At 44.4% G+C, this 25,562-nt stretch overlaps 1 protein-coding gene across 1 annotated transcript in view; it reads right to left on the minus strand.

Annotated features, from left to right (window-relative positions):
* The window catches only part of LOC124613062 (uncharacterized protein PB18E9.04c-like), a 104,482-nt gene that overhangs the window by 78,081 nt on the left and 839 nt on the right, over positions 1-25,562 (minus strand). The gene's annotated exons all lie outside the window — the stretch shown is intronic.

The raw sequence follows: 25,562 nt of genomic DNA on the forward strand, positions 1-25,562 counted from the left end.
TCGACCCACTCCGTAAGAAAGGTGAGAAACAAGATGTATACAACTGCAGAGGCGTCTCACTTCTCCCAGTGATCTACAAATCGTCTCAAAGACACTGCCGGGTAGAACTGAAGCAGTCGGCCGCGGTGGCCGAGCGGTTCTAGGCGCTCAGTCCGGAACCGCGCTGCTGCTACGTTCGAAGGTTCGAATCCTGCCTCGGGCATGGATGAGTGTGATGGCCTTAGGTTTAAGTAGTTCTAAGTCTAGGGGACTGATGACCTCAGATGTTGGGTCCCATAGTGCTCAGAGCCATTTGAACCATTTGAATTTGAACTAAAGCAATCCTGGACAAACAACTTGGAGAATACCAGGGTGAGTTCCGGAATGCCGCTCCTGTGCCGAACAAATTTTTAATCTGAAATCAATAACACGACACAGAATGGTGAATGGCAAAATATAGTGATTTCTTGCATTGACTTCAAAAAAGCTTTTGACTCGGTGGACAGAGAGACCCTAGATAGGATCATCAGAAAATTTGGGGTCAAAAACGAGCTGGGAAACATTATCAGAGATACCGTAACAGGCACAACTTTCAAAGGGAAGTTTATCGGAGAATAGTCCCACCCATTTGAAATCAAGACGGATGTCCGACAGGCCGATGGATTATCACCAATAGTATTTAAGATGTCTCCTGGAGAAGATTAGGAGAATTTGGAATTCCGAACTTGAAAATCAAGGGATTAGTCAAATCTGTCGAGGAAGAAAATCGGGAGGAATCAAAGCCAACTGCTTGGCTTTCGATGATGAGTTTACAATACTTCCAGAGTACTTAGAAGAAGCGCCCATACAGATCAATCTACTAGAAATGATCACTGGCGAGACAGGACTTAGGATCTCGAAAGAGAAGACTAAGTTCGTGACAAGTGACGGAAATGGCCCACAATTCCTTGAAACAGATATTGGACGGATTGAGATAGTAAAAGAATTCAAATACCTCGGTGAAGAGGATTGCAGAGAGCAGCTGTGGGGGACCGGATCTCAAAAATGGAGAAAGCCTACGGATTAACTAAAAACATTTACAACAAAAAGTGCATCTCTTGGAATGCCAGAATAAAGCACTACAGTGCTGTGGCGAAAACAGAGTGCCTGTTTGAGAGCAAATGACTCTCAGTGAATTACAGGGTGGAAAAGCTGGAGATACTATAAAGAAGAATATTACGGAAAAACATGGATCTAGTCCAGGGTGAAACCGGCTGGAAACTTCGGAGCAACAATGAAATCCACAAAAAGGTGGAGAAAACCCTGGAGACTTTTGGAAAGAGGAGGTTATCATTTCTAGGACACCTGGGAAAAGGAGACAACGACATGGATTAAGAAGGAAGGTCGTAAAGATCTGTAAAGGTCCAACAGTCATCTCAAAGTTCACTTGATTTCTCCTGTCATATCCATTGAATGATTTGAGTTATTATCGCTTGATGTGTAACAAAAGATTGTAAATTTACGGTTTTTAGCCCAGGAAAGTTGTTGCACGTGGAACTCGCAACTAGTCTCGTCTTTTAAAATAGTGGTTTACGAGTTCTAGCCACCTCGTCAGGGAAAGCAAGGACACATACATCTTCGCCACCTCTGCGGCAACGTGCTGCCTGTGAAAAAGCGTCTGTTATGGTTCACAGTTCTAGTCTCGCTGACTGCAACGTTTTCATCCCTTCTGTGAAAGAGCTACAAGCAGTCATATCAAATATCGATAAGTAAATCGCAAGAAAATACTTTCGGCTCATAGTGCAATAGAGAAAAACTTACAATGCTGCACAACAGGTAACGCCTCTTCCCGCTCCTGACAAGCAAATTTCGAGTTTCTAGGAATACATAACTTTATTTATGAAATGCCACATTTGCATACCTCTTGAGTATGACACAGCATACCAATCAAACACAGACCCAACCGAAATCTAAGTGAGTAGTATTTTACTAATTTGTGCCGGTAGAGGCACGCTTGTGTACAGATACTCAGTTTTATTAAACAGACTTTCGTCGTAAGGTTATTGTGGGTAGTTTTATTTCATTTCTTATAATACAGTGCACAATTTTCGTAAGGTTTCTTTTAGTGTTGTTAAAACAATAGTAAACATGAAAGAGAAATTAATCATCAACGATATATGCGAATTCTCTGATGTTATCTATAACAGTCTGACAATGGACATGCAGTTTATTGATTACATGCATGTAGAAAACTTGTTCTGAGTTAAAGCCGTCAAACAAGGTTTGAAGAAGAATAAAGTTCCACTACCACACGACAGCTAACGTAGGAAATACTTTTCTGACGAATTTTGGCACGATGTGCTCTCCCCTTACATAATACAAAAGTTTAGAGATGCCTGGCCGTCTATTAAACCTGAAAAGACCAAATGTCGCAGAAGTTAGCCATTTTACCACATGCGACTGGGGACTTATGACCATAGCAGTTGAGTCCCATAGTGCTCAGAGCCAACCACATGCGACTATTTTGGGTTGAGAAGTGAAAGGAATTATTTATTGGAGACTCTACGGAGTGCTGTGTGCACAACGACCATATATGTTAAATTAAAATAAAGGTCAGAGTTGGCCGTAATATTGATGTTTTATTGATAGCAGAATCGATTTTCGATCACATAGTGATCATCTTCGGTGCTGTACAAATTAAATTCAGACACTGGTATCAAGTTATCAATAACCAAAACTGAGAAGCGATCGCAATAATAATTTGTACAGCACTGAAGGTGATCACTATGTGATCGAAAATCGATTCTGATATCAATGAAACATCAATATTATGGCCAATGCTGACCTTCCTTTTAATGAAAGGAATTATGTTCAAAGTTCCATTAGATTGATAACTTCATCAGACAGCAGAATTGCAACGTAGCAGCGAATTAAATGGAACTCGCGACATCTTATCTACGGTGCGTGACACTTACCGTGATGCTACTAGCTGTCATCTACCTACAGCACCTCCAGAAGTCAACAATAGTTCCTCCAGAACTTCCGCATTCCAGTGCTGTGAGATAATGCATATGGCCAAATCTAGACTTCTGAGAGACAGACAGTTACAGCTTTTCTTTTGAACTGCACGACGTTTTCAACAAACAGATAGCGCAGTAGAGCAGCTCAAGGGGAAAGGAACACTTTATATTTAAATTTCTGCGTCCTACACTGTTAGCAGTTCTGTGTAGGTGGCAGTTACGTGACTTTATTTCGGCGATTACAAAATAGAGTCAAATGTATGCACTGGGTAGCCGAGGTAGCTAGTCCATGGCGATTCGGTCACCCAAGTAAATGAATGTACTGAACATGCTGCAAACCACTACAGGGAGCCTGTGTGTCAGAATTCTCATCCAGTGTGGCGCAACGGCGTTATGATAGAATAATGAGTCAGAGAGAAGAGGATTTGATGGTCTGTTGGATTGATGATAGATACATATACTTATGGTCTGTGTTCGATTCCAACTTCTGCCGATGATTTTTGATAGGGAGAGACAGATTCTCTTCTGTTCTGATTACGCCAAGTGAAGAAGGCATAATGACATTGTGCTCTGAAATTCACATTAAACATGATATTCCTTCTTTACAAGTAGACATTAGGATGGCCCACAATAAAGCCAGGAGTGGTGACATGTAGAAACTCTGTCACCAGTAACCTTTCTTATACTAGTTATTTACTTACAGTGACGAAACAAACGCAATGTAGGAACACAGGACACTTATTTCATCTTTTATTTGAGCTTCTGTATGTCGATTAAATTGGTTCTGAACTGGGAATGCAGCTCAGACCGCCGGAATTTGATCCCTTCGTGACAATATAGCTCGACTAAAATTTGTTGTTTGTTCAAAACTGCAGATTCCTCAACATCTCCATATATTGCACGTGAATGGGTTCGAATCCTGGCCTGGTACTAAAGTTGTCATTATGTATTATCTAGCTTTAGAATGAGAACACCTATCTGCTGGTGGATAATAATTTTTAATGTATTTTCATTCGTTGTCAACAATAACGATATCTGACGCTTTTGACTCCCAGTGAGACACAGAACTATTTGCGAGATCACTGTAAGTTCAAAGATGTTATTCGGAGCTGCTGGTGGAGAAAAATTCGGTAGCTGACGTCATGTAGTCAACAACGACATGTGTGGGGTTCGATTCCCAGTCAGCACTGAGCCGGCCGGTGTGGCCTAGCGGTTCTAGGCGCCTCAGTCTGGAATCGCGCAACCATTACGGTTGCAGGTTCGAATCCTGCCTCGGGCATGGATGTGTGTGATGCTCTTAGGTTAATTAGGTTTAAGTAGTTCTAAGTTCTAGGGGACTGATGACCTCAGATATTAAGTCCCATAGTGCTCAGAGCCAGTCAGCACTCACATCATTTCTAGTTCAAACATGCTCACGTGTCGCTGCTGGTGTAACAAACCCATATTTAGCGTTCGTTTTCTCTAGAATATAACAGTGATAGGTGCCGCGTTGGAGCCCTGGGAAGTAAATAATTAATGTTTCGTCTCGTCATTTCAGTTTAAACATCTAGCTACTGCCGAGAAAATCCGATATATCACAGTTGATTGTGCTTCGAAATCAATCCGATTGGCTTCTGGGTTCGAATCCCTGTCCAACACAAAGCTTCACCTCACGGCATTTCAAGTAAGTTACTTGTGAAGAAGCAATATTTAACATTTCTCATAGTTCGTTAACAGGGACGATAGATGCTGGGTAGGAATTCCCATCCGTTAAAAATGTTTACGTTATGTAATTTAAAGTTGATATTTGCTAACTGATACTGTCTAAAATCGAGGTATGTGCCTAGTCAGGAATGACTGTTAGTTTCCGTCAGTCACGTGATCTTTGCTTAGTCTGCATGTCCTGGGTTTGAATCCATATGCAGAATGAGACGGTTCGTCGAGTCATTTGAAGTTCGTACATATTCTCAACTAGCTGCTCGTGAATAACTTAAATTTTTAATGTCATTTTGTGTCAAATAATATGTACGGTATGTTACTTTGAAGAGGAAATCATGAATACGACGAACTTACTACTTGCATTACCTATCTGACGTAATAATGGGAGTGGTAACATTTCAGGTATGTCATTTATTGTAATAAATATGGACAGTCTTACCTGTGATAAGGTGTTCCCTGATATTTGTATTATCGTGGTATTTCTTTACATCTTGAGTTATTGCGATACAGAGCAGTGTTTTCTGGTGGTGACTTGTTGGACCCATTTTCAATAGTCAAACGACTATACCGAGGAGCGATTAGAGGAGCTGCTAGACAGCTGCGTTATGCGGATTGCATGCGAATCAGCCTAAATGCAATTCAGGTCGTTCGGATACTTTTGAGCACGATTGTACATTGGTATTGTGGCGCTCTTGGAAGTGCGTCTTACTTATGTATCAGATTTCTCGTAACTGTATTACTGTGAATGAAACCTTAAGATATTCTAATGTATTAATGGCCATCAATGTTTGTTTTAATCTTGCTTTAGCTACGTAATTTTTATTTAAAAAATCGTGTGCAGTCGCTGTCTCTGTAAACTCCAGATGTGCTCTGATAGCCGCGCTGTAAATTCGTGCTGTCAAAACGGCTGACAGTGCTTAATACTGCGTAGTGGAGACAAACACGTTGTTCATAATGTTTTTCGCAAGTTTACAGAGGGAAACGGCTTTTCCCAGAAACTTTCTTTCGTGCAATTTTACAAACGAGATGGGCTGCTTAATCAGTAACGTTCGAGAATGGTAATCGTGTATTTAATGGATCACTGGTTCAAATTTTTGTTTTGGTTTTTTAAATTTTTTTCTTTGATCCGTTTATCTACACCATTTAAATATAAAATGCGTCAAATGTATGTCAATTAACACGCACTTAAACATAATTCTTATAAAAAATGAACATCTTCTTGTCTGTGATTACATGCAGCACGCAAAATTCCAGTTTTCATTGCAAATATAAATGATTCATTATCGATATTTCATAAAAGATCGTTAAACAAGATTGTTTAGAGTAAGAAAACAAATGCTCTTCATCTGGACTGTGTCCATTGTTTTCTACCTCAAATGTGATCTGACACGAGCCAGTGTGGTAAGCATCGTGGAAACAAGAAAACCATTCACTTTCACAGCATCGAGCACACTTTACATAAAGTGAAGTCCTCCAGCTGACACTGTACCCCTGCAATCTGAACCCAGTAGAGCTGATCTGTCGCGAGAAATAACAAGACATTTAAGCTGCCAGAGGTGCTGGAGCTAATGCGCGAAGCTTTGTCACGCGTCCCTGCCGAACGCTGGGGTACCAAGAACTGCACCTCATAAAAGGAGAAAATGTGGCGCCTGGACGGCTTCGTGGATTTTGTTGCTGATCGCCTCTTTGTCAACGCAGGAAATGACAATTCCAGTGCTGAGATGTGCTCCCTAGATTCAGATGTGGAAGGAATTCAGAGACTGTCAGACGACAGACTGTAAGTAATTCCTTCAGTGGCTTCTATGTTTAACTACATAGTGAAATCCCTGCAATACGTTTTTACGTCAGTCAATGCAACGCAGAAATATTACACTGTCCTTAACTTAGGTATTTTCATCAGTTTTGGTTTTAATTGCAGTACTATTGCAGCTAAGGACGAAAGCATGTTACGTTGTCCATCTGGTCCCCTAAAAAGCGTACTGCCGTAGTTTTGCTGTATATTACTTCACTCCGTTCAAAAATTAAATGACGAAGTTCCATTGGGTCTCTGCTCGTCTGCTTTTACACTTAACTGCAGCAGTTCACATGATTGCAGGTTAATTGGACTATTTGTTGGCAGTTGCTGGTCTCCTTAAATGAGCCGGTAAACATGCTGTCCCGAATTATCGCGGAGTCGATGGACGCCTAACACACTGCACAAAACGTATTCTGTTTTTCGTACTTAACTGTACTCGACAAATCTTCTCTTCCGCTCCACATAAAACGAAGTCCAATGCGATTCCAGCAAATTCGTAAGAATACATTGTGTAATGTTTACATCAGATTTATTCTTATGATGAACGCAGCAAAGTATCAAAATAAAATTTTCCAATTGCTGCAAAAGCGAACTCTCAACTAGACAAGATAAACGCTAGGGAAAAGAAGGAAAAATGTAGATAAATGTTGTTGATGTAGATAAAAATATGTTAGAGAAATTTGATAACTACAGTGTGGAGCAATGTGAAAATCATTTGAATGCAACGCTCACGTCGTCAATACATCCGTTCCTTGTAGAAACAAAGCAAACACTTGGACATAAATTCTTGCTACGTATAAAAGGCGGACCCTAATTGCGTTATTATCAGGATGATACAGTTATTTTATCGCTTCTGCCACAGCAAAAATAGGAACTGTATTCACAGAGCTCCCCTGCTGACGAAAGTATATTACCTATACGAACTTTGTTACCGTTATCTTTACTATGAAACACTTTAGCAGAATACAACTGCTATAACAGCTATACTGTTTTCGTAAAAATGCATGGACATTTAGGTGCGAAAAAAATCTGTTCGCAGTGGATCCCAGTCGGACAGAGCGAAGCTCAGAAACCGCCTTCTGTCATTTGGTGCAATGACAAGCCCCAAGAAATTCGAATGACGAAATGAAAAATATGAATACAACAACGTTAACATGAGACGAAACTTTGCTATACTCATACGAGCCAGAAACTAGTCAACAATCAATGAAGAAGTTCCAACATTTCTCTGGCCACGCAGGACATGTGGCATCCTTCTTACCTTATCGTTTCGAAGAATTGTTAAGTGTCGAACATTACATGAGAATTCGTTTGTCCCAGTTTATTTATAAAGTCTGGAAAACAACAGAAAACGACGTATTATTATTCATCATGACAACGCAAGCTCTCACAGAAGTTCTGCTGCATTGTTTTATACGAAGAAGCTTTGCGCTCGTAACCAACGTTAATGGGTAACTGATAGTTCCGGTAAGCTTAGATAACTTTGCGACAGATGGAGTGAATCTTCTGAAAGGATTACTTGTAGCGAGTTTAGAGATACTCGAAGACGAGGATATCGAAGGCTCACGCTATGATTAAAGCATCAAACAGACCGTCGATGCGTCTGTACTACGTTACAAGGTTTGTCACTTGGAAGGTAGTGAACGAGAAGCCATAGAAGCTTTGTTGCTATAATACTGAGACTTATTCAGTTCATATGGTCCACTACCAGCAACACTTATCACACAACACTGCACACCATAAGGTGGCAATCCACCAGTTTATAGGAAACCATACAGGACAGCGAAACAGCAACAGCCTTTAGTAGACGAATTTATAGATCAGCAATTGCGTGAGGGTATTATCGACCATAGCGATAGCCCTTAGTCGACAAATATTGTCCCTGTACCCTAAAAGTCAGCTGACATTTCACTCTGACTATCGTTACTTGAACGCACGAACCACAACGGAGTAATATCCAATACCGAACACAAATGACGCATTAGACAACCTAGGAAAATGTAAATATTTCTCAACGGCTTATCTTAGAAGTGGTTATCACTAGATGGAAGTGTTCCCTGCTTCCATAGCAAATTGTGCTCATTACCAATATCGAAGAATGCCATTTGGACTGAAAAATGCTCTAGCTACCTTCCTACGACTATTGGATGGTGTACATCGTGGATTAAAAACGAAAATCTGTGTGGTATATCATGACGATGTAGTCGTCTATTCAGAAACTATATAAGAGTATATTAAACTCCCGGATGAAGTCTTTAGTAATTGAGGGCAGCACACCTTACATTACCATTTTGCTCAGACACAAATAACTTATCTTGCGCATGTTATCAGTCAAGACAGAATGAGGACATATACTCGACTTGCTTCCGCCATACGTTATTTCCCGACACCACAAACTACTAAACAATTACAGTCGTTCATTGGGTTATCTAATTATTATCACAAGTTCATGAAGGGCCTCGCTGAAATTCCACGACCATTAATTAAATTGCTACGAAAAGATGTCAGATTTCAGTGGACATCACAACACCAAGAAGCGTTAGTTCATATTTGCGTGTGATGCGTCTAATGACGCTGTGTCTTGAGTCAAAATGTTGATGGAAAAGAACATCCGGTGGTATATGCATCCAGACAATTGAATAAGGCTGAAACTAATTATTCAATAACTGAAAAATAAATGTTAGCACTTATATACGGAATCTATTATTTTATTTGCCACTTGTATGGTCGTAAATTCAAATTGGTTATAGACCACACATCTTCAAACGGTTACTAGGGTTGAAAGATGATTCAGGTCGATTAGCATGATGGGTATTAAAATTAAGTGAGTTTGATTATGAAGTGATTCACAAGTCCGGAGTCAAACAGACGAATGCTGATGTTCTAAGCAGAAAGATAGTAGCTTCGCAAGTGATAGTGATAGTCAGACAGAGTGGATAAAGGCACAAGAGGCTGACAGTGAATGTCAGTTGTTTCGATAGCAGCGTCAGTTTGAAACGCAAGAAGGCTTGCTGTGCCGATCTACAAAGTGCAGACCTAGCACTGTAGTTTCTGCAGCGCTGAGGCTGGAAGTATTAAGTCAAGCACACGACGGAGTATTACCGGGTCACAGACGAAAACAGACAACTGATAAATGTATAGCCGAAAGTTTCGGTGGAAAACGAGTAGCAGTGATGTAGAACAATATGTAAGGAACTGCATCCCATGTGCACAACGAGCACATTTGAGTCATCAGAAAATTCTGTTACAAGGACGAACACCTGACAAACCACTCTCTTTGTTAGGGTTGTATGTCCTGGGACCTTTTAATAGAACACAAGCAGGTAATAAATATGTTCTTACCCTGTTAGATCATTTTCCACGATAGTTAGTTGTTGTTGCTGTGGTCCTCAGTCCAAAGGCCTCTTCATCTCCGAGTAAGTACTGCAAGCGACATCCTTCTGAATCTGCTTAGTGTATTCATCTCTTGGTCTCCCTCTACGATTTTTACCCTCCACGCTTCCCTCCAGTACTAAATTGGTGATCCCTTGATGCCTCAGAATGTGTCCTACGAAACGATCCCTTCTTTTAGACAGGTTGCACCACAAAGTTCTCTTCTCCCCAATTCTATTTCACTTCCATACATGGCTACACACTATACAAATACTTTCAGAAAATACTTCCTGACTCTTAAATCTATACTCGATGTTAACAAACTTCTCTTCTTCAGAAAAGCTTTCCTTACCATCGCCAGTCTACATTTTATATCCTCTCTTCTTCAACCATCACCAGTTATTTTGCTGCCCAAATAACAATACTGTTCTACTATTTTAAGTGTCCCATTTCCTAATCTGTTTACCTCACCATCACCTGATTCAATTCGATTACATTCCATTATACTCGTTTTGCTTTTGTTGATGTTCATCTTATAGCCTGCTTTCAAGACTCTGTCTCTTCTGTTCAACTGCTATTCCAAGTAGTTTACTGTCTCTGACAGAATTACTATGTCATCTGCAAACCTCAAAGTTTTATTTCTTCTCCCTAGACTTTTCATTCCTACTCCAATTTCTTCTTTTGCTTCCCTTACAGCTTGTCAATATACAGATTAAATAACATCAGGGATAGGCTACAACGCTCTCTCACTCCCTTGTAAACCATTGCTTCCCCCTGCCACCTCTAGAATTTGAAAGAGAGTATTCCGTTCAACATTGTCAAAAGCTTTCTCTTACAAATATTATAAACGCTGGCTTGCCTTTCCTTAATCTATCTCCCTTGAGAAGTATTAGTGTTAGTACTTCCCCGCATGTTCCTACATTTTTTCTGGAATCCAAAGTGATCTTCCCTGAGGTCGGCTTCTACCAGTTCTTCCATTCGTCTGTAAAGAATTCGTGTTAGTATTTTGCAGCAGTGACTTATTAAACTGATAGTTCGGTAATTTTCGCATCTATCAGCACCTGCTCTCTTTGGAATTGGTATTATTGTATTCTTCTTGAAGTCGGAAGGTATTTCATCTGTCTCATACATTTTGCACACCAGATGGAAGAGTTTTGTCGTGGCTGGCTCTCCCATGGCTATCAGTAGTTCTAACGGAATATTATCTATTCCTGGGAGTCTTGTTTCGATTTAGGTCTTTCAGTGCTCTGTCAAATTCGTCACGTAGTATCATGTTCGCTCATCTCATCTTCATCTACGCCCTCCTCCATTGCCATAATATTTCCCTCAAGTACGGCTCCCTTGTATAGACCCACTATATACTCCTTCCACATTTCTGCTTTCCTTTCTTTGCTTATTACTGTTTTTGCATCTGAGTCCTTGATATTCATACAGGTGGTTCTCTTTTGTCCAAAAGTCTCTTTAGTTTCTGTAGGCGGTATCAATCATATCCCTAGTGATACATGCTTCTACATCATTACATTTGTCCTCTAGCCATTCCTGCTTAGCCATTTTGTACTTCCTGTCGATTTAATTTTTGAGGCGTTTGTATTCCCTTTCGCTTGCTCCATTTACTGCATTTTTATATTTTCTTTTTTCATCAGCTAAATTAAATATCTCTTCCGTTACCCAAGAATTTCTTCAAGTCCTTGTCTATTTACCTACTTGGTCGTCTGCTGCCTTCAGTATTTCGTCTCTCAAGGCTAACCATTCTTCTTCTGCTGTGTTCCTTTCCCCTTTTCTTGTCAAATCGTTCCCTAATGCTCCCTGTGAAACTCTTTCAACCTCTAGTTTATCCAAGCTTCATCTCCTTAAATACCTAATTTTTTTTTAGCTTCTTCAGTTTTAATCCACAGTTCATAGTCAATAAATTGTGGTCAGAGTCAACATCTGCCCATGGATATATCTTACAATTTAAAACCTTCTCGTGTCTCCAGGCCCCTTCCATGTATACAACCTTCTTTCATGATTCTTAAGGGAAGTGATTAAATTATGCTCCGTGCAAAATTCTACCAGGCAGCTTTCTCTTTTATTCCTTTCCCCAGTCCATATTCACCTACGACTTTTCCTTCTCTTCCTTTTCCTACTATCGAATTCTTGTCCCCATGTCTATTAAATTTTCGTTTCCGTTAATTATCCGAATAATTTCTTTTATCTCATTATACATTTCTTTAATATCTTCATCAGCTGCAGATCTAGTTGGCATACAAACTTGTACTACTGCGGTGGGTGTGGGCTTCGTGCCTATCTTGGTGCAATAATTCATTCACTATGCTGATCTTAGGAGCTTATCGACGTTCCTATTTTTTTATTCATCATTAAAAGTACTCTTGCATTACCCCTATTTGATTTTGTATTTATAGCTCTGTATTCACCTGACCAGAAATCTTGTTCCTCCTGCCACCGCCGGCCGGTGTGCCCGAGCGGTTCTAGGCGCTGCAGTCTGGAACCGCGCGACCGCTACGGTCGCAGGTTCGAATCCTGCCTCGGGCATGGATGTATGTGATGTCCTTAGTTACGTTTAAGTAGTTCTACGTTCTAGGGGACTGATGATCTCAGATGTTGAGTCCCATAGTGCTCAGAGCCATTTGAACCTCCTGCCACCGAACGCCACTAATTCCTACTATTGAGAGCTTCCTTGCCCTCTTTTGCATGTTTCCTCTCATTTTCTTTAATTTTATTAATGTTCTATGTCATTGCACAGTAGTAACAGACCGAATAAGGTTATTGTAACGAGAGTATTTGTACTGAGAGTTAAAAAATACTTTTCACTTGATTCCTATACATGTTGGGTTAGTTCCCTGGGTGGCCTGTGCGAGGCAAGCATCGGAGAACGCGGCACACGGCATTTCCGGTTGGGGGCTGCACTTCCCTGAATTCTGAGGGGTTCGTATAATAGGCTTAAGCGCCTGGCGGAACGACTGACGTCGGCCGAGTTTCGCCTAGTGTATGCAGGGTAAAACAACCTGTGAGACGTCTGAGTGTCGCCGCAGTTTATGTTTTTACCGTTCCGAAGCGTCCCGAACGAAGACTCCTGGCACCGACTGACTGCATTGTGCTCATGATTCTAAGAATACTTGAGGACTGTGCCCTGCTGGGTGCGACTGTCTGGCCCCAGATGGCCGGTGGTCTAGGCAGGTTGTTTTCATATCCGGTCAAATGGCAAGTTCAGTGCCCTCAGCTGGATAGCAGAGAATGATTGGTCAACTTAAACTGAGGCTAGTTGACGTCATAAAGCCCTGCTCTAAATTGGAGGGAACAGTCGCTGTTGGCGCGAATAATATACTGAGACAGTGTGGGGGGATTTTGCTATCAGCACTGAATGCTGATTCGCGGTTTTCGAGGAGAGTAGGGAGTTGAGCAATGCTAGCTTCGCTCTTGCATTGCATAACAGAGTGGAATTCGGGATCTGATCTGCCTCGGAGTTGGATGGTCCTGCGACTTGGTCGCTCGTTTTCGGGAGAACTTAGAATTCTCGGACAGCCTTCGTGGCCAGGGGTATTGGGAGTTATTAATTTGTATATAAATTTGATACCAAAACTGGGCTTGTACTGGCCTTACACTGTAACTTCTGGGTACTGAAACCTACCCGGCCGGTAGGAAGGAATCGACCGACGAAACGACTTCCGACAACAGCATATAACGGAAGGGTGATCAAGGGGCAACACAGAATTCGGAGTGGGGTCGACCACACTCCACCAGCTAGTCCGAGGTCATCCGTGCCGGCAGCGTGCCGAGGCTCGAGGTCACGCAGTCTTCGCCTGGGCCTGCAGACGAGGAGCTGACTTGGTGGCCCTCAGCCGGAATCAAACACGTAGCTGAATGAGGCACCCCTACAAGGTCGGTGTGGAGCGAGACGTAAACGTGGTATAAACAATGGAATTTCGACAGTGTTTTACTAGCGTCAGAGGCGCTTCGTTGGTACCCAGCTGCTTACCCTGACTTCATGCACAGTGGTCTCCACACGACCCCTCTATAGTGGGACTAGCATTCTTGGCAGAGAGGACTCTACGCGAAAGACGAAGGTCTTGGGTTCAAGTCCTGGTCCAGCAAACAGTTTTAATCTGCCAGGATGTTCCACATCAACTCCCAGTTCGCTTCGAAATGAAAATTCATTCTGGGAACCTTAAGAAGCCGTTGAGCACCTCCAGTAAGAGGTTTCTCGGTTGCAAGCGTCAGATCGGAAAGAAAGTTGGTTCGAATGCATGCAAAATTGTGATTTAATTACTTTCTGTTTTCTTTCACTGTTCTTGTATAACCTAAAACTGGAGTCCTTCTGTTGCTACAGAGTACTGACCGTCAAGCACAGTTAATTGTCTTGCCCTGTATTTAACCCTTTCACTACATTTTTTTCGGAATGAAAGACATTAATGAATGGTTATTTTAACTAATGTCGTAGTTAGAAGTAACAACAGGAAAAACATATCGCCCGCCGTTTTCTTTTCCAACGCAGGGAGGCGTGGAATATACAGGGTTATGCGTGAAGTAACTCCGAGGTTTCAGAAGACGACTGCGCGGCAACTAAAAGGCGTGCGGAAGAAGACGCAGCGTATCACTGGACAGAACTCACGTTACCAGGGCACAACATGGGCACCGTTTGTGATGCGACAGACGTGAATGCGTGCTCTGAATTCGTTGCCACGAATTGTGCGGTAAGGTGTGACGGCAGTTTTGTACTCCCGTCCACTGGGTTGCCTGTCTGCAGGCGCAAACGAATTCGATGCGACTATACAGAGCGTAGCGGAGCAGAGGGTTCTCAAGGAAGACTACACAACCAGCAAGCACAAGCTGTAATTATAAGAAATCTGCAGTCCACTAACAGGCTTACTCTTACCAGTGAGACACTGAAACACACCAGTAAAGTGCAACAAATTTACACTGGTTCTCTGTTCATCTATCGTGCAACACATACCCACCAATGGTAGCGAAAGGTTTAAATATTTGTAGATGCTGTTACCAAGTATGCAAGGACTTGTTACGGTTGCAATAGCAAAGCCATGGACATCCCATTTACTATTCTCCTCTGGATTCAACTTCAGAAACAAATGGAATGAATACTTACTACTGTCGAACTTCTTGCCAGTAATTTATTTGTTAACATATACTTTGGATGGCGTCTCCTTCTTAAAATATGAAAGATCATTTGGCGATACACTTAAGGACAACTGCAAGAGCTAACACCGTAACATCTTACAGCTTAGTATTAGCGAGACAGTTTTTACTTTGAAAAATAAATGAAGAGAAGTAGTACCTCGGAAGATTCAGTTGGCTGTTTTCACCGGATGTGGAAGTCACCCCAATGTAATTTCCTTTCAGATTAATCAGCAAGAACTACATGGGCCCCTGTATGGTATTTCTTTAGTATGTGACACAATTCTTGACTTTTATGGAAAATACTTATTGCAGAACTCCATCCTTAGAACCCCAAGAGGTTACTACTGACAAGCCTTAGCTTGAGCTGATTGCGGGCGAAATTTTGGGATCGTCAAACAACTCTAGAAGCGCGTAAACGGTACCAATAACAAAGAGAGCAGTTTTTTTCTGTACTGTTACGAGAGGGGTGTAATACGCCGATTTCAGTCAAGTACATAGAACTCTCGAATCTCTCCACACGTTCCGAGACAGAAGACTGACCGTTTAGCAAGGAATGCGTTGAGTGCGAGGTCGCATACTCAATCCTTGAACTCTGGGAAAGCGGTCTGCGTGGCGCCACATGGGGGAGGTGTATTGCCTTCCGTAACTGGGTTAAAGCCCCCAGGAGACCCTCTGATTCCCGGAGATCTTCAGACTTGTTCTGAAGTGCTCTCATGGCTCAGGGGAACCTGAGTGAGGTGGGGACTGTAATGTCCTATCCCGTGGCCTTGACATGGCCCTGGCTCCCAGTAGCCCCCTTAGATGGGGCGAAGCTAACACATGAAGGGCCGTCCATGCATGACGTTAAAAGGCTAGCCCTTAACTGGGTGCAATCCTCACTGGTCCACACTGGTTCACCGTGAATTATCAAAAGCAGTTGGTGTGACACGGTTGGTCATGATCCCCCAGTACGTGCGGAGGTCCTCCAGGGAACATAGCTCGGGTTTGAGTGCCGCACCATCTTGACGATGTCAAACTCCACAAGATAAGACCCGGGTCTAAACATCGCAAATCACAACATCATCACAATCTCATAACATCTCCGGGCTGTGGAACGGTGAGGGTTGTCGTGTGTCAAGGAAGGACGTTAAACTCCCTTCAAGGTAGGACGATAAACGCCCCCAACCCGAGGCGAAAGCGAAGGGTGCGTGGCGCAGGGCAAGCTGCGTTACGAGAGACACACCACCTGTCTCTCTTGAGTCGAGCTTGGCAGTTGGGCGATGGTATGAGGGTAAGTCTAACGACGATCCCGGAGCCCTGCGGTCTGACTGCTGCAGTTCCTCACGTCCTGGACGACGTTAAAAGTCTCCCAACCCAAGGCAAAACAAAAGGGTGCATGGCGCAGGGGGGGGGGGGGGGGCGCTGCGCAACAGGGACACTACCTCTGTCCCTTCCGGGTTCTGGGTTGAGAGGCGGCGCAGGGCGGGTGCGGCGCGTCGCTGGCCTCGGCTGCAACGTGCTGCTCCTCCCTGGAGCTGCTACTGCCCAGAATGCTGGGACGCGCTACCATCTGTGTCTCTGCTGCCGGTGGCCTAGTTTGCCGTCGTGGGACCTTGTCCCACGTCGGCAAGTGTGCTTCGCCGCGTTTCTTGGTCTACTGAGGCGTGTTCCGCCAAGCCCAGGAAGTGGTAACACAGCCTGGGTTAGGTTAGATGGGTCCAGACCCCCGAACGACTGGGTGGCCGACCCACCACCCGAGTAGGAGTGGGTCCTTGGCTGTCAGGTGGAAGCTCGTGTAGTAGGGGGTGAAGGGAGAGAGGTGCACTCGCACCTCTACGGAGTGCGGGGCACACGTGCCGATGCGGGACGAGTGAAATCGGTGGTGACCGGGTACTGAAGGGGACCAGTGTTCTGGAAACGGCGCGTTGAACCCGGTAGCTCTGAGGGGTGCTTGGTCTAGGAGCAAGGCCGGTGGACGAGCTGCATTGCAGAAAAGCCCAAGTGTCTGCATACCGTGCATACGCATGGTAAAAAAAGTCGTGCTGTACAACTGAAAGGGACTGCCAAACATACAAAATGGAACAGCGCCCGATATCCAGAACAGATTATGGCTCATGCTGCAAATAAAGTCAAGACAGCTAACAAAAGAAAGTCTCCTAGCAAAAATAGGAGAGATGCTGAAAGGGCATGTAAATTTAAAGCATTTTTAAAGTCACTACAAGAAATAAAACAGCAAGAAATAATCATGGTAGACATATGTATGCAGACCGAGCCTGAAGGAGAGCCAGATGAACAGATGGTTCAAATGGCTCTGAGCACTATGGGACTCAACTGGTCATTAGTCCCCTAGAACTTAGAACTAGTTAAACCTAACTAACCTAAGGACATCACAAACATCCATGCCCGAGGCAGGATTCGAACCTGCGACCGTAGCAGTCTTGCGGTTCCAGACTGCAGCGCCTTTAACCGCACGGCCGCTTCAGATGAACAGATAATATACAGGATAAACATATGTATCCAGACTGAACTTGTGGCTCAGGCTACCCCAGGTGCCTCTTCAACACTCAACCCGACAGCTGAAAGATTTGTCGCGCGACCAGCAACAATGGGCCGACCAATAACAGCACAAGGCGCCCAGACGTCAGATAACAACCTGCATGCTACTCAAACAAACAGCATCGTCCCTGTGCAGAAAGAACTTTCGAAACTAGTTGTACAAGGCAGCACTGTCACAAGTACAATGCAACTGGAGGTAGCGCATGGACTTTCAGGACTGGATCCAAGAAGGATATATTCAAACTTGGAATTCGCTATGCAGCTGCCGCGGCTGTCCTCGCAACAGCACGTAGGCACGTCGTACGTGTTAGACACAAATATGGAAGAATGGTCACCTTCTCAACAATGGAGGCTGTAGACAATACAGTTAAAGTCAATGAACCTCCCCGCCGAATACGGAGCCCTGCGTGACCTGTTCAGGAAGGTGTTTGAAAGAAGAGGTGAGGAATTTGATATGGAGGAAATCTATATACAGTCCGTCCTAGCTAATGGACGAATTACGTCAGATTGGAACAAGACCTGGCCTGACTGCAACTCTCATATTTATTTCCTATAATGAGAACTGGAATTATGATAGGACAGATTAACACTCACCATAGCCGACTAGTCATGCAGGAGCTGCGAAGGGTAGTGAAGGAGTGGACACTGGACGTAATCTGCCTGCAGGGGCCATATTCTAGGGCTGGGCAAATTCCTTTCGTGTCTGCCTCGTGGCAGGTAATCTCCATTAGAGAAGAACCCAAGGCAGTCCTAACTGTAGCTAACAAGGGGTTAGGGCCATTGCAACGTCGTTGAGTTACAGACACCAGAGGGAACGGTATACGTCATAAATATGTATTTTCAAGATGGAGGGAACTTCAAGGACTTCCTGGACCACCTTCCACTAGTTACCACGGCGTTGCGCGGGCGAAAGGTCATTATTGCGACCGATATGAATGCAAAATCCCCCCTGGGGTACAGCGCCACTAGAGATGTAAATGGCGAGAAGGCTGAGGAGCTAATGATGGCCTCTCAGCTTGTTGTGGCTAATAAACCGGGGAATCCCCCCACCTATAGAGGTGAAGGGGGATTAGGGACCAACACAGATATTACCCTGGCCACACCTAGTGCAATCAGCAACATTAAAAATTCGGAAGTTAAAGATCAAGTCTCCACAAGTGACCATAACTTGATTGTTTTTCGTCTCAGTGACGAGGAGTGCCGCTGGGATCTGGGGTGGGAAGTCCAATATAATTTCAACAAAACAGACTGGGAGTGCCTAGCTCGAGAGTGTGACGTTCCTCCATTGCCTGAGGGTGACCTAGACATGGATAGATACGCCAAAGAACTGGTAGGGTCAGTACTTAGGGAGGTGAAGGCTGCTGTGCCGACTAGGAGGAGAGCCGTTGCGGTCTCCCCATCGCAATGGACTACCGACCTCGAACGTTTGCGCCTGTCTGTGCGATGGGCGAGGAAGTACTACCCGCGAAGTGCCGTCTGGCAAGAAAAACAGTATTAGTTGCAGCAATACAGAGAAGCAAAAGACGTCTTTCAAAAAGAACTAATGGAGGTAAGAATCAAAAGCTGGGAGAGATATGTACTGAAGCAACTAGCAACTGACCCTTAGGGAATCCCCTAAAAGCTGGCCAGGGATAAGATAAAGTCTCCTGCGGTTTTCTCCACAATCAGAGATGGTAGCCGAACAACTGAGTCCTGGCGAGAGACTGCTCAGGTCCTCCTGCGGACTCAGCTACCAGACGACGAGGACAATGGAGAAACGGAGCTCCAACAGCAAATCCGCAGTGAGGATGAGGAAGAGTACACCAATGACGCCATGGTGTACCCCTTTGGAGAGGAAGAAGTTGCTGCTCACATTAGATCACTAAAAAGAGGATCGGTCCCAGGGCCAGACGGTATAGTAGCGGAGGTTGTACAGCCCTGCAGCTAACAGCACCTCTCACAGGGTTGTTCAACGAATGTCTTAGGACTGGTAAGTTTCCAAAAATTTGGAAAAGAGCAAGCGTGATAATCATAAAAGTGGGGAAGGACAAGGATCCCATGGAAACAAAGTCCTACGTGCCAGTAAGTCTCCGGGACATCTTGGGAAAATTGTTGGAGAAGCTGTTAGCTGATAGACGGACGGCACACGGGATACTGCGGGGGATGAGTGACAGGCAGTTCGGCTTCCGGCTGGGGCGGTCGGCGTCTGACGCAATAGCCCTGGCAGCTGTGGTCTGCAGCTCAGCCTCGCATAAGAACGTGGTTGGCACCATGGTGGACATCAGTGGCGCCCTTGACAACCTGTGGTGGCCCTCGCTCTTCTCCCGCTTGCGTCAGAAGGAGTGTCCAGGGCCCCTCTATGGCTGTCTGAAGAGCTATTGTATGGACAGGGAGGTCCGCCTATCATCGCCTAGCGAGAAAACAAACAAAACCATCACAAAGGGGTGTCCACAGGGCTCCGGTCTGGAGCCACTCTTTTGGGACGTTAACATACAACCGTTACTGGAGAAGTTACAACTCAGCCAGGAGGTGCTAGACATGATAGCCTACGCTGACGACCTCCTCCTGTTGGTTCGCGGCCGTAGCCGAGAAGACCTCGAAGCGAAAGTAGAACGTGCAACAACGCTACTCACTGAGTACTGCCAAAGAGGGCAAGATGAAGGTTGCACCGCATAAATCTAGATACATATTCCTGAAAGGCAGTCTGATCAGGAGCCCAAGAGCCAGAATAGAAGGAACATCAGCTCTTCGCCGCCGCGAGGCAAGATGTCTAGCAGTCGTAATTGATAAAAAATGGAATTATACATCTCGCATAGAAATAACAACGCAACGAGCCGTAGAAGTGTTGAATAGTCTAATCAACATAGGACATAAGAGATGTCATCTGCCACCTGCATTAAACTCGATATTAGCATATGCGCGGGGTCTGGGCGGAGGGGCTCACGAGCGTGATGCCTGCCGTGGCTTCAGAAGGGTGCAGCGAAACATGATATTACGATGTGTTGGAGCATATAGAACAACTCCTAGGTGGGGCTCTACTGGTGTTAATGCGGTTATGTCCACTAGACATAAAGATTCGAGGGCAGGTGGTATTGGGTTACCAAAGGAAAAAGAGACAGGACCAGAAGCATCTTGGGGGTACAGGTAGGGTACAAGTTTGCTGACAGAAGAAGGGGGGAGGAGTTGTGGTAACAATCCTGGGAAAATGAAGATACAGGGAGAAGGGTCTTCCAACTGTTGCCCAACATCAAGGAAAGACTTGGGATGAGTCATTTTGAGCCAAGTCGGGGACTGCTGTACTTTCTCACGGGACATGGGCCATATACGAAATATCTGAGTCGATTTGGTAAACGAGCTACACCAGCTCGTGACTGTGATGCTCAAGACGGTACACCTGAGCACATAATCTATTACTGTCCGTTGTAAGATGATGTGGCGCATGATATAAGGACTCTACTACCGAACAATGACACTTACGCCTTAATACAACGAGCCGATACCTTCAATGTCCTCAACAGTCTGGCTAACGGGGTATCACAAAAGATCATGAGGGATTTCATTAACCAAAATGGTTAATTGCAAAACGGATAAAGACTGAGGTGTACCCGCCCATACCGCCGTCACGGAATTGGCCAGTCGCTCTTACGACTGGGTTCCGCCATGCTACAGGATTAGGCCCACGGGTGCGTCATATCGCAGACAACAAACAGCCTGCAATCTCAGTTTAAGTACTAGGTATAATTAGAACACTAACAACACTGACCAAGTAGGGACTGCAGCGACTCAGACTAAGTTGGTCAGCCCAGTGCCAGGGGCACGCTCACTGGGGTTAGCTCGGTGAGCAGGCAGCAGCAGTAGGTCTATATATAAACTGGCACATCTGTAACGCTCCAGAGTAGATTAGAATTAGAGTAGATTAATAAAATCGATTAGCCTTGCTCATAGTTGTGGTGGAACCTGAGAGTTTTTTGTAACAATGCAGCTTTGTTTTCATGTTGTATCGCATATAGACCCACTAATTAGTTAGGGTGGTGGGGTTTTGTTGTATCATTGTATATTGCATTGTATCAATAAATATTTAAAAAAACTCAATTGAAAGTGTTGTGTTAACAACTGGCAGGAAAAATGTCAGCTGCTAACGACACACCATGTGCATCAGGAGGGCGGCAGAAAATGAGCGTCCGGGAGGTGCAGAGATCAGCCTTCTGTGGGATGCATGTATTACATTTCACAAGGTGGACATCGTCGACGTTCAAGAAATGTTCAAAACAAACGACTAACTTGCACGCCGGATGAAAAATGGCGCGGCACAGTGGTCACAAAGCTTCGCAGCTTCAAGATCGAAAGCAAAGTTCTGGGGAGTTACAAAGCGTGCAGGGCGTTCACCTAGGTATCCACTCTTAAGGAATGCATATAGAATCGAATTGGTGTAACGGGGTGATGAGAACTGATGGAATGTGATGACAGCCAACAGAATGCGAAACAATATCCAGCGGACCTGACCGTGAAACTGAATATCCTTTAAGGGACAGCTGGAGATAGCGCGATAATTTGTTTTATAGGCACGGAATAAAACAGACATCCACGGGATGAATTTGTCCAGTGGTTCCGGGTGTATGAATTACAATGTTAGACACTTTCCAGAGGAGGTAGTTTGTTCTAAAGGAGTATAATTTTTATACACAGACCAGAATCAGGGAAATGCGTGTTATTTTGACCACCTATTGGCCAAGAGCAGAGTTCATACCATAGTTGCATTTCTCTTACGCCAGTTTTCCCACTCTTGCTTACTGTGACGTAAATACTGCCTACTGCCCTTCCAAGATCGCGCACACGAAAAAGAATCGCAGGAGGCACGGCACTTGCAAAGTTCGCCGTGCATCGTCAAGTCGACGATTTCGTTTCAAATTTTGTTATCCTATTTCTTCCAGTTTTGCAGCACTGTTTGAAGTTATGCAGCCATCGACTGCTTCCCTTGAAATAATTGTAATCTACGTCGCACGCAATTTGATGTGCATAATGTAGTAGAGCGCTATCATACATATCCCGCAAATTATATTGAGCAAAAAAATTGTTCAAATGGCTCTGAGCACTATGGGACTCAACTGCTGTGGTTATCAGTCCCCTAGAACTTAGAACTACTTAAACCTAACTAACCTAAGGACATCACACACAGCCATGCCCGAGGCAGGATTCGAACCTGCGACCGTAGCAGTCGCACGGTTCCGGACTTGCGCGCCTAGAACCGCGAGACCACCGCGGCCGGCTATATTGAGCACCCTTGAAAGGCACGAACACCATTTTGAGTGAAAAATGGCTCTTGTTCTCCCTTGGATATCCGTAGTTTCTCTTATACGCATCACAGTGATATTTCTACGGACTTATTCGAAATCACTTCTTTTCTTCTCCCTTTTTTTGTTTTTACTATCTTCCATGTACGTAGTTAGGTTTAGAACCTGCTCCTTGGACGACGACTTGCGCTTTACTACGCTTCACTGGAGACGGAATTCGTGGCTCTCTTTCCTTCAAGGATGATGAACTAGGTGGCTCGTCGACACCTGTTTCAGTGTCTCTCTCCCCTGTTTAGCACGTATCGTCATTGTACACTGTCCGCACGGTCGAGCATACGCGACACCACACATTACACTGACTCACCTTGCAGAACCGGTAATATTTCATCTACCACTTCTTTCTCACTCTACGAAATGTCTCGGCTTCCTTTCTGACGAAATGTAAACCGCTGTTGTAGATATTATGCAACGTTTGCTTTGTTTATCGTTGCCATTGCTCTGCTTTGTATTACCACCACTAGCGCTGTAGCACCGTTGTGAGTTACGCTCCATAGCTTCATGCTGTGCTAACCGCTGGACACCTCCAGTCAAGCCCCTGTTGCCATTAGCAGCCTATATTGTAGTTGCATGGGGCGTCGAATGCCGTAAACATCATTGGCCTTTAGCGAACTCACACTCAAGGGGCTCCTTGTAAGTTTCGTATCGACTGCGATATCGTCAACAGATTATTTGCATTCGATAATACCAAGATTAAGATATCTCTTAATGAATGTGCTCTTTCGAAGAAGAAGTTCAGCTACTATTAACATCGTACTGCAGAATACAGTCATGGAATATTCCTTAGTCTAGTAGAACATCCTTGCAGACACCAGAAACGTGCGGCCAGTGTGGCCGAGGGGTTCTAGGAGCTTCAGTCTGGAACCGCGCGACCGATACGGTCGCAGGTTCGAATCCTGCCTCGGGCATGGATGTTTGTAATGTCCTTAGGTTAGTTAGGTTTAACTAGTTCTAAGTTCTAGGGGACTAATGACCTCAGCAGTTGAGTCCCATAGTGCTCAGAGCCATTTGAACCATTTGGACCAGAAACGTGCAAACCCGAGTAGCGTGGGTTAATTTTTCAATATATGACAGTCTTATTAATAATTCGACGTTATCTTCAGCGAATTTAAGAGATTAAACCAGTCTCAATTTTATTCCTTTTGGAATGAATGGCACAAAGTGTTTCTAGACAGAATGCAAATATCAAACGTTTCCCTTCGATGAGGTCAATAAATTAGCCATAGGGTCGAATGTGCCAAAAACTGAGTTATTTGCAAATGTAAATGACATACTATTCGCAGTTAAACCATAAGTCTAGGGAGCATTGATATGTACTGGGTTCATGAGGTCCCCGTTGTGTCTTAGGAGAGTAGGTTTGGAGAAAATTTTCAGGAAACCAGCGTATAACGTCCCTCAGGAATATAGTCCGCTGAAAATTACTCTGACAGTTGCTGTCCGTCGCTTGGCGCTACAGTTTAGCCACATCCGCTCCCGACTAGCGCCCGCTTGTAGGCGGCACACAGCCACGTCGCGCCACCTCACAGATGCTGTAAATGCGTACAGAGGAACAGCGCCGGAAGCGGCCGCCGCGACGTAAGGCGGAAACGGGAGGCGCCCTGTCGACGGCCGACCAATCACCGAGCTGCGGCGGGCGACGAGTTTTGTGGCCTCGTGTCTTAACCTGACCACAACCTCGAGATGTGCGATGCATCCGAGGAGACTGTGATGAGCAGTCTGCGGCAGAACTGAAATCGCCATCGCTTCGTTCTCGGCGTTTAAGGCTAACCTCTAGTAGCAGCTCAAGACGGGAAAATTTGTTAACATCTTTGTTTGCATTGTCATCTTCCGCAGTAAAATTTCGGTTTCTGCGGTGAAAGCAAACTGTAAATTCTCGCTGTCATTGGTTACGTGAAACTATCCTAACACTGTCTGCACGGGCTAGCGCGTTACCAACCAATGACCGGTCCTCGGTGGCACTCGGTTGCAGATTATAGGCGAGACAGGCAGATTCCAAACGAAAAAAAAGAATGATGGGAAGGAAAATAACAGGAAATAAAAAAAGTCAGTACGATGACGTGGCAAATCATTAGAAATAAAAAGATATTACAGTTAAATCAATTAATTGACTAAATATGATAAGCAAAGACTTTTCATCAGATTTAGGAAACTGAAAAGCTTCGCTGCAGTTGAAGCTTCAAAACATCGAGTTTATCCGCGGACCGCTTCGCTACGCCACTACACTGGTAGTAATACGCTGTTGTATTTGTGACTCTGGTGTTCCAGTCGCATCGACTAATTAACGCCCTTCAAAAATTCGGCTTCTCTCGACGTCGTGCGAAGCTTACGTAATGTGTGCCAGTCTCTGTGAATGTGATACCCGTATAATGGACGCTGACTCGCGTCTCGTGCGGTATGATCCAGAAATTATCGGCTGGTGCCGTGTGTGAAACGTGTGTATTTCCTTAGCATTCTTGTGTGTGAGTGTGTGAGTATGTGTGTCTGTGGGTGTGTATTGTTTATGATATTGTTGTCATGTGTGATAAAATAAGAAATAAAACGGTCTGACCCCGAATACGGCATCCAAACACATCAAGGAAGAAAGCGGAACAAGTAATTGGAAGTGAAGTGAATGCTGTGACGGTGAGGTAACGGCGAACGACTCGCTCGTGACGTGACGTTGAACGCTCTGGCTGGAGGGAAGCAGCTACAACGCGGCGTCTGTAAAATAATGTTACTTCGGCT

This window comes from Schistocerca americana, chromosome 4 (genome assembly GCF_021461395.2).
Source record: "Schistocerca americana isolate TAMUIC-IGC-003095 chromosome 4, iqSchAmer2.1, whole genome shotgun sequence".
NCBI classification, from domain to species: domain Eukaryota; kingdom Metazoa; phylum Arthropoda; class Insecta; order Orthoptera; family Acrididae; genus Schistocerca; species Schistocerca americana.